Source organism: Amphiura filiformis, chromosome 13 (assembly GCF_039555335.1).
Source record: "Amphiura filiformis chromosome 13, Afil_fr2py, whole genome shotgun sequence".
Classification (NCBI taxonomy): domain Eukaryota; kingdom Metazoa; phylum Echinodermata; class Ophiuroidea; order Amphilepidida; family Amphiuridae; genus Amphiura; species Amphiura filiformis.
Window position 1 is genome coordinate 22,349,207 of NC_092640.1, and position 11,489 is coordinate 22,360,695.

Below are 11,489 nucleotides of genomic sequence, written 5' to 3' on the forward strand. Positions count from 1 at the left end.
TGTTCATGCTGTTTGTGTGGCCTATAAGATGTTGCGAAATGATATATAGGCCTAGGCCTATATTTAACATGTTAAATTAGGCCTATGATAAAAAAATGTTTATAATTTCTTTAATTTAAAACAAAATCCTATACATTATAGTATATAATATTATCATCGTTTAATTATAATTATTATTTCGTTGTTATTTTTTAAATCGTAATCATAAAGAATAAATTAAGTCATGACATCCTGCTGCTGAATCATACTATCAGATATCTGACTTTTGCAGTTCTGAGTTTGATCATGCTAATTATCGATTATCATGTCATCATTTTTGAGAGCTATTCAGCTATGATAGGCCTACATGTATGTTTCCAGTGCGTAAATTCTTATCCATGACAATCGTCGAACGATTTTACTTTGTATGAACTTTGAACTTTATTAAATCCTAACCGGTATCTGATTTGTTGAGCCAGTCCCATAATCGTTGCTATGCATTGTTATAATGCAGGCAGACGTAAAACTGCTGATAGCCTATAATGTTGGCAACGTCGAATTTTTTACAATATACTTTAATACAATCACCACCATGCGTACACATTCTCAGAATCACGTATTGACTTTATCCCTTTTTACATCAAGGGCACGTCCTTTTTCAGGTTGGATAGTAGCTGGATTTTGATTGGTTCACATGCCATGAGGTCATCGCGAGATGGCGTGTTTCTCACAAGAAGCCTAAAAAGTTTATTACGGGACGCTAAAGACGTGTCATCTCTCCCCATCGATTGAAAAATTGTGATCTATAATCCCCGACATTGCTCTTATGAACTGACATCCACCTGGTACAAGTTCCAATATCTGTGTGTCAGTCTGTGGTCATAGTGCTTTTCAAGCAGGGTCGAGGTAATCTATCAGCAATCTTGCTATATTAAGTTAATGAAACTGTTTTGATGTCATTACACATCTATTCCAGAAAACTTACACATGAAAATTAATTGGTAATTGGTGGGAGAGAATAATTGGCAGGACAATTGGTTCTACATTTTCACAGGATAATAATTAGATGTTAGGATAGAAGAGGGTGTAATGTTATGCCCTTAATCAAAAGTCTGCTATCAAAACCTATTTGCACACATGATAAACAATTACCTTCTTTTGGATAAGTTGATTAACTTCATATATTTTGGTCTATAATAATGATGATATAAATCAGAAAAATGGAACTTTAATGCAGATGTAACGAATTATGTTACGTATATCACTAGTCTTTAACCATGCTAACAAAATTAATACAATAGCTTTGGGTTTCAGTATGTGTAGGCCTATATAATATATTTGTTGTTTATATATTCCAAAAATAATTATTCTTGATATAGTGTTTAATATTCTGTGTGTTTAAATTTTCAAAACCAGATTGTTATGAATTAATCTATACTAAAAGATGCGAATGTTGTTTGCTTTGACAAGTTTCATTTGTGTAATCACAAAAGACAGTTTTGACGTAAGTGAGAGAAGAATACAAAACAGGGTGTAACATAAACTATTGGGCAAAATCGCTAATAAATTAGCTTCCGAAATTCTTAAGGATGTAGAAGGGATCACATCAAATGATCACATTTGGTACCAAATGATCACATTTGGTGCTAAATGTTATTAAATGTTTGGAATTTATTTCATCTTATCAAATTTATGTAACAACGTAAAGACTGATTTTGAAAGAATAGCAACAAATGGAATTTGGCTCAAAATACAACCATAATCTTTACACTTAAAAACTATTTTTACTGTATATTTATATTTTAAAAACGAAATCTAATGTTACTCATTGTAATTCATCCCTTTGCCGGTACATCCCTTTTAAAGGGATTTTTATTATTCGTTTTTATGGTCACTGTGGGTTTGTTTTAAATAAAACAACGTGATTCGTGCTTGATGATTATTTTTCTTACATATAAGGCATAATGTTGTGATTGCCGGAGACTTCTTTTAAACAATAAATTAGCTCCTGGTACAGGGGGCAGGGCCTGAAGAATGAGGGAAATGAAGGAGTAAAGGGATACATATTAAGGTGAAATAGTCTATAGGCTGTGTAATAATTATGAGCTCTGATGGGAGGGTAACATTTGGGTAGGGGCAAGACAATTTTGGCGAGCCGAAGGGGGGCAAGCTATTTTGGCAAGCCCAGAGGGGTGGGCGATTTTTGGCACACATTCATGGGGCGCCTTTTAAATAAAACGCTCTAAAAATGCTTCGGAAAACAGCAGGCCTATATACGGAAACGCTTTAATATGCAAATTTTCCTGCTCGCTGCGCTCACAACATATATACAATTTAGGTTTGCAAATTGGGATCCCAACAATTTGGCATGTGCAAAAGGGGGGGGGGCAAGCGATTTTGGCAGGTCGAATGGGGGGGCAAGCGATTGATTTTTATGGGCGCATGACCCCCCCCAGCTCATAGTTATTGCACAGCCCCTTAAGTAACTTTACTACGTTCACCTTGCTTTCAGGCCGTTACATCAAGGTTAGTCATTACCAAGGGCGTGAATCCGTTTTTGAAAGTGGGGGGGACACAGTGACAGTGGGGGAAATCAATAAATATAGTAAAGCGGCCATCGCGTCGCACTTGCGCGACGCAGGGGGGTGTCTGAGGGATGTGCCGCCCTCATAAGTAGGAAACTTGCAAAATGAATACCTAATTGAAACGATTTGGTGGCCTATTTTGGCACTATTAGTGTGTAAAATTTTAGTTAAAAAAAGCCAAAAATTGGTGAAATGACAGTCCACGAAGCCTTTTGTGGAAAAGTTTTTACTATTATTGTAGGCCTATAAATTACATAAATTGGCAAATGTGGAAAGCAGAAGTGAAAATGGCTACTTGTTTACCCACTACGCAGGGGGTGTCTGAGGGTGGATGTTCCACCCTGAGAAGTTGGACAATTTTGCAAAATGAAGGTGCAATTGAAGCCATTTGGTGCATCATATTTACACTATTTAAATCATTGCTTTAAACAGAAAAAAAGGGTCCGATCTCAATTAGCAAAATTTTAAATGTTACACAGATTCACTGATATGTTAGGCCTATAAGACCCGCCCCCTGAATCCGCGCCTGCGGGTGTGGAAGTCTTCTTCTTCCTTCTTCTTCATCCTTATATAGGCCTACGTGCATACCTCAAATTGAGTATTGTCGCACGGGCTTAACGTGCACAGTTTTTTACCTATGCACGATCCTGGAACCAAGGATTGATTGCAGATATCAGAACCGGGGATGGTCCCCTTCTCTTTTCAAATAGCTCTGACACTTAACGTGCACAGGGTTTGACTCTTCCTGTATACGGGACCAATGGCTTTACGTGACTTCCGAATCACGGACGAAGCACATACACTACCTATATCTGCACGTGCTAAGCAGTGTATGGGGGCGAGAAGAAATTCTTCAATTAAATTCTGAAATTAATTAACTGAACTTAATTGAAGGATTCCCGACCATATAGGTGTACATCCATATCAAAACGATGCACTTGTCGGCTGCTACATGTGTCTCATTTCACATAATAGCAAGGAATATATACCAGACTCATATCAAGTGTAGGTCACTTCTAATCATCCCCAAGTCAAATTGTATAAGGAATGCTCTCTGTATTCCTAAACCATGTGACTTGGGATGATTTGAAGTGACCTCCACTTCGGAGATGAGTCTGGTATTTATTCCTAGCTATTATGTGAAATGAGACACATGTAGCAGCCGACAAGTGCATCGTTTTGATATGGATGTACACATTTATTTAGGAACTTTTTGGGAGGGAAGAGAATTTTCACCTTTGGCAAGCCCAAGGCTCGAACCCTCGTCGATCGTATCTCCCGGCCTTAACCACTCGGCCATCTCGCCCAAGTGAAAGCGACCACTTGTTTATAGGCCTATACACACAAGGGGGTGTCTGAGGGGGATGTTCCCCTTCAGACGTTGGAAAATTTTACAAAATGAAGGTCCAATTGAAGTCATTTTGTCAAATTTTTACTTGAGATTTGAGATTCACAATTACTAAGCATGCTAAAGCATGCCATGATGCAGTCATGTCTACAGTAGAATTCATCTCGACCTTTGCAGGACTTAACCCCATTAAAAGCTATTAAACCAAGATAACACTCATTGAAACAGCTCAACTGATTAAATCGGATCTTCTCTGGTTGTGCACAAGTGACTGTTTTCATGTGCGATATCGCAATAAAGCTGGTATTCATAGCTTCAGTTGGGTAACCGATTATAAAGGAAACGAAAGGAAACAATGTTATGTGTGGCTTTGTTCACGAAATCAGACAATGTCGTGCTTTTTGTAAACCAGCATTCTTGAAAATGAGCAACATAATGATTTTTGACTTAACACGGTTTAGAAATAATTTCTTCATATTTTTGGTGTTATCTGTCGTTTACATGTCCTTCCTAAAACACAAAAGTACGACCCTCTCCAAACACCTAAATTAGCTAAAAATTTAGGACATGTTACAAAACTTTATTTTCTAGAACCTATTTAGAATAATTTAAATGTAGCTTTTACCGGTTTTTTTTGTGGCATCCTTCAGAAGTGAGCGGTCCGATACCAATATTTTCGGTCAAATCTCCATTCAAATAACACGGGGAGTTGGCTAGCTATGCCTTGCCCTCACTCATATTTTCGCCAGCCCATTCGGGGCTGGATCTGTTTCAGGTTTGGGGTCAGTTTACTCAAGAGATTATATTTTAGTGGTATTGGAATGATTTTTTTTTTTACTTTTTGTGGTTAAATTTTTTTTTTTTTTTTTTAATTCGATTTGTTAGGAAAAGTAAGTATGTTTTGCCGTTTCAACGAACGAAAACGAGTGAGTATTACCAAAGTTATGTTTGAATTAATATGACTTTAAAAGTTTTAGGTATAGGCCTAAAATGTAACAATAATAGTTAATATACAGCATCATATGGTCAGCAGAAGAAAAGTATGTCATTTCAGTGTCTTTGACCCGGGGTCCTTGACCACTGAACAGCGTGATATCACAGATGTGGTGATATCATGTTGATAACAGATCTAAGAATCAAAATCTTCATCATATGGACCATATTGATGTCAAAGTAATTATCTATCCTATCCTGTGTCGTTTTATGGATAAAAATGACTCAAAATGCTATTGATGAAATAGTTGCTATCATGAACATCAGTTTTGCCTTTTCAACGGGAAAAATCCGATGCAAAATAAAGTTTTTAGGGCCTAGCTATAATATGGGCATAATTTATGCATGTAGGCCTATAGTATTGAACAATGTACCCATTTGACATGCACTTATAGATAAATAAATTGTCTTACTTTATTAATTTAATAACTTCTATGTTATAAATAAAATGACACATAACGTAAGTGAAGCTACTTTCTATCTTTTTATTTGATTCATAAACTTACAGTCAAAACACACAAGAGTGAAGATTGCAGTGAGTAATCAGTCCTTTATAAATGTTCTTGCCACCATCTATCATATAGTAAACTATACATTGCGAATTAATATCAAATTATTTTAAAATAAAAATGTACATGTAAGGTGAGTTTATATTATGTTATATGGCGAATTTAAGGAGTATTTCGTGATCCTAGCATCCTCTTTTTATGACATTTTTCAGTAGATATCCACAAAAAAAGCTTATTCTAAAAAATTTCAGTTGATTCCGATTTTGCCTTTACGAGTTATGCATGGTTATGTGTACACAATGTGTTGCAATTTTGTTCTGGTATACCAGAACGAAATTCAAATTTCACGATTACTTTGCTAACGAATTAATCTGCAAGAAATATTTTGTACATAAACATTATGTAGCCAGAGGTTTCCAGTGATATAAAAATCTCAACTTTTTTGAGAAAAGTTAGGGGATGATGCTGTGGATCACGAAATGCCCTTTTAACTAAAACCTGCAGTCAGTGCAGTGTAGTATTTGTGACGTGGTATATCGAAAGCAGACACTTTTGGGCAGGATCGTAAATGGAGAAATAGCCAAAAATCTACCCGGGGTGATTTTTTCACGATTTGGGTTTATGATGTTATTAATGTTTAAAATATTGTCTGATCGTTTCAGACCGGAATATAACTGGCATGTTGTATTTTTGAGACATTTTTCAAGGTAATTCCTACTCTCAACATTGTCAATAATATTTTTAAAGGCAGCTTATCTATTATTAATATTAAAGGCCCATTCAGTGATTTGCTCATCCGGACGATCGTAAAATCATCAAAATTTTGGTACCGTACCTTTGTTATTACATAGATGTGCTAAGTCTGCGAATGGTTCAGCCAAAAGCCGTGTAGGCCTATTTAAGACAAAATAAGACATTTTACACGAATCTGTATTTTTAGATACTGACAGTATCTAAAATTAGCTACAAGTATTTGAATGGCGGGGCTTGAACTTCGTCAGTACTGCTGTTTTCTTCATTTTTGCCAAATTTGGCATTTCAAAAATACCAAATGACAATTTGAATGACTTAGGCCTATCCTTCTCTTTTAAGCAATTTATATTTTTAAAGGCAGCTTATCTATTATTAATATTAAAGGCCCATTCAGTGATTTGCTCATCCGGACGATCGTAAAAATCATCAAAATTTTGGTACCGTACCTTTGTTATTACATAGATGTGCTAAGTCTGCGAATGGTTCAGCCAAAAGCCGTGTAGGCCTATTTAAGACAAAATAAGACATTTTACACGAATCTGTATTTTTAGATACTGACAGTATCAAAATACCAAATGACAATTTGAATGACTTAGGCCTATCCTTCTCTTTTAAGCAATTTATAAACAATTTTAATTTTTTACTCTTGCACTGGGATCACTGAATGGGTCTTTAAGAAATGTGGCGTATCATGTCAAAAACAGACATCTTTTGGACAGCTTATAAATTTGGAGGCTTTCACATAAAGAGCTATTTTGCTCCACAACGCCGTTTTCCCCAATAAAATCGGACATTCCTAAGCGAAGAAATTGAGTTCGTAAGTTATGGTATTAAAAATTGAAAATTGAAATATCGTGGGTAAAAAGCTGAAAAGACAAATAAAACCAGAACAGAACAATTTAGAGAACAATAATGAATTAATAATAATGAACAATAATGAATTAAAGAGTTGACAGGAGATTAGGAGTTAATGTTTTCTGCAGTTTCAGTGTACATCTTCTCACCGTTGATGGTTTGGTGGACTGTCATGTAACATGGATGTAGTAAGCCGTGATCCTAAAAATGCCTTTCACATTGACCAAAACTAATTACAAGACCTCTTCTACATTGAGGCTGGCTTTCCCTTTTAAAGGGAATTTTTATACAAAAGTGCGACCATTTCTGAACATCTAACCTAGCTGTAATTTTAGGTCATGTTAGAGAAATATATTTGCTAGAAGTTTTGGAGAATAAATAAAATATTGGCTGGTTATTTTTCACACAGTGATGTTAACTAGGCAAGTGTCCATTCTCCCAACATACATCATTTGTAGGGGTCACGCGTCAATGGTGAGAGCACTGTGTATTGTGTATAGGAAAACGGACAGTAACTGCAGTATGCATGGATTGATGTTGAAATCAACATTGAGTCCGTCTTAATACCAGGGGCGGACTGGTGGTTTTAGGCGGCCGTGGCAAATTTATTAAGACCGGCCCTATTAGTCAAATAGAGCGCAGCGAGCGAAGCGAGCGTAGCGACTAGCGCATGGGGTCCAGGGGCCCGCGCAAGGGCCCCTGGTAGGGTCCAGGGGCAAAGCCCCTGGTGGGGGTCCAGGGGGCGAAGCCCCCGGACAACTAAGGGTTTTAGCTATTCTAGGGGGTCAGGAAGCCCGGATTTGACAACGATTTCTGAAGCCAAATTCCATTTGTACAGACTTGAAATATTCTTTATCCATTGTCACTCGCTTGCAATAATCAAGATCAAACCAACAGTTATTCAATTATGTTTTGACTCATTTGCACACATATAGAATTACATCTTTGCGCCTACTGGGTAAAGGTTAATAACAACTTTTTTAAACTGTTGCGATTTGGTAGTTCACAGCATCTAGCGAATGGTAGTGAGCTTTGGCAAAAATTGCATTGATCATTTCATAGCGAGCGTGATAAAACTCCACAGTGGCGTAGATTTGTTTTTGACATTGGGGTTGGAAAAATATTCTTGAAATGGCACCTTTTGGCGACATTAAGTTTATTGTACAAAATGCGCGAAGCGCACAGACATTTTGGCATATTGAAGCTAAACTGGTGATGATGCAGTGGAATAAATTCGCGCGAAGCGCGAAAAAATTGACACTTTTTAGGCTAAAATTGCCAAATATGAGATTGATTTGGTCAGAAACTCACATAGGTCTGCAGGTGTCATCATGGGGGCTTGTATGGACCATCCTTTTAAAATATTGGGGGATTTATCCCCACCCCCGGGATCTACGCCTATGAGTTGAAACATCAAAAGGGAAAGAAATTGGTTTGAGTATTGAACTGAGTAATGTGGCTGTAAGTATTATGTAATGTAAAGGTTTTCGAATGATGGTCTAGCCGTGCTAGTTTTGACAGCTGATGGTGGTCCAAAGGCCGGTAGGGGGGCACTCACTAAAAATGAGTGAAGCGATGTGCGTGCAGTGCGGCCACAACCCACATTAACCCCCATTTTTCAACTCCCTCTCACTCAATGACCACTTACTGAATTACTGAACTCCTCACTCAATGACCCCTATTTTTTCTTTTCCTGTCACAATAAGACCTCCCTTTGTAAAGAATTTTTGACAAATTTCTGGTAGTCTTTCATCGTTGTTTATCAAAAAAAAATCCCATTTTGATGACTTTTGAAAAACAATTATCAAAAATTTGTCAACTTTTATATTTTGACCCAAGTTTTGTCCCAGTCTCACTGAAAGAACCCCCTTTTGAGGCCTCCTTACTGAATGACCCCCTTTGTTATATGGCGTCGAAACTCTCACCAAAAGACCCCTATAGCATTATTGTATAGTTTCAAACTGGTGTCCCATGTCTGCACATCCCCGTCACTTCGAAAGTCGAGTGCCTGTAGGCCTATCAGCCCCTATTTCTACAGGCCTTAGGCCCTATCACTATGCAGACAAACAGCGGGCACACTGTGTAGGCCCTTATATTACTCATCCCCCTCAATGATCCCACTCCTTTCTTCTCTTTTCCTTTCTTTCTCCTATGTCTGCCTAATACCAAATGCCCATACCGGCCCAAGTCTCATTCCGCAGCTGCAATGAAATACCAATATTCCATTGACAGCCAGCCCAATATTTTGCTGTTAGCTTAAAATTTAAAATTTTTACTGTATTGCATCTAGAGTATTGGCCTTTTGCTGTGTTTATGGTCTAGAGAATTGATTCAAAAGGCCATTTGTAGGTGATGTCACGACGGTGTAGTGGCCGGCCTATAATAGCTTAGTGTTAGGGCCTATACCTTAAGCCCTAGGGCCTATGTCTTGGGCCTTACGCCTTCGGCTCTCGGACCTATGCCTCAGGCCCTAGGGCCTATGTCTTAAGATACTCATTCCCCATTCTCTCCCCTTGTCTTCTATTTTCCTTTCTTTCTCCTCTTTTTCTTTTCTCTCCCTTCTCCTTTCTTTTCCTTTTTCTTCCTTTTTCTCTTCTTTTTGAGCAACCGGCCCTGAGCGGCCCAGAACCAAGCGGCCCATGTGGCGATCGCCACAACGCCACAGTGGCCAGTCCGCCCCTGCTTAATACTGACTTTATTTTGGTGATAAAATGTGACAGGTCCTGCAGGAATTTTCACATGCTTATGGGCCGTGGACCCGCCTTCACGCAATGCCTAAAATAACCACAGGCCTACCAGTATCTGTGATATAACCGACTGTGCGGTTTTTGTAGGCATGGGCAGTGATGGGCATACTCAATTACATGCAATTTAACCTTTCTCTTCTTTTTTCCTCTCTTTTTTCTTCTCTTTTCTCCCTTTCTCTTCTCTTTTCCTTTTTTTTTAGGATGGGAACCAAAAAGGGGGGGACATTTGATATTGTGTCCCCCACTTTAAAAAGTGAGGGGGACGTGTCCCCCTGTCCCCCACCCGATTTACGCCCTTGGTCATTACTATGGAAGCCTCTACCATCCTAAACCTAATCTCCAACCCTGATCCCTAACCCTAATCCCTAACCATAATTCTTAACCCTAAACCCGATCCTTAGGCCTAACCTATATCCTGGAAATTTGAGAACTAACCCTATTAAACCACCGACTTAAAATTGACTGTAACAGAATGTAACACCCCTTGATAAATTTGTGACTATTTTTGCATTTTTCTCAAAAAATAATAACACACTGGTCATGCTGGTAACAAAGTTATAAGTTATGTATATTATAGGGGCAAGGAATCAAGTTACTACACTGGAATTTCAGTGACTCAAGACAAGCGGTACGTTCAAGAAAAGAGGTACCGCTAAAAGGTACCTCATTTCTTAACATACATAATGAACCACTTGTCAGTGGCGTGCGCAGCACATTGAAAGTGGGGGGGGGGGGGGCAGGTTGTTCAGTACGCCCGCACTGCACCGCGTAGGGCCCCTGGTGGGGTGCGGGCAAATTTTTCCTTCCAGGGACCTTCCAATTTCCCCGAATGACTGATTTCCCCGAATTACCAACAAAAGTGTGCCCCCTGCCCCCACCCCTTTGCGCACGCCACTGCCACTTGTCTTGAATCACTGAAATTTCAGTGAAGTAATTAGATTCCTTGTCCCTATAATATACATAACTTTTACCAGTGTGTAGTTATTTTTCGAGAAAAATGCCAAATTAGTCACAAAATTTAGCAGGGGGTGTAGTACCACTTTAATGTAATTAGGCACTATACTAAATTCTGATAAAGGCCCTATTCAGAATTTTACATATGGATAGGCTTTTGCGTTCAAAATTTAGCAAAGTTTTTCCCCTTGTCGGTTTTGGTAACAAAGTTGGAACACAACACCCCACCCCACACACACACACACACACACCCCACACACTGAATTGCCCCTCTCCCCAACAACATTCTAGGTTCGCCACTCGCACTATTAACGCGAGACTTAATGACTCATGGAGAGACTGAAATGAAGGTCAAAGACGAAGCAGACGTTATAATGACATGGATAATTTAATGAATAGGCCTATATTCAATACCATCAACACATAGGCCTACATGTAAAATCTAATACAACTCTCATTATTAGAGGCCTATTATTATTATTATATTAATATTAATTCGGGTGTGTAATATTAGGCAATCGGATACGAACGTTTGCACAGTATTTTTTAGGACCTGCTAGCACATCATGCAGACATATCGAATCGCATTCTGAATGAGAGGTATTAATAGTCTACATCCTTCTGATATCAAATAATTTAGATTTTTTTTTAAAAATTCGCGATATAGGCCTAATACAAATTTGATGGGAAATTATTAAAATTTGATATATATTTTTAAATTTTTGACATTTAACAGTCCTCGGAAGTAAACTTTATAAATATACTC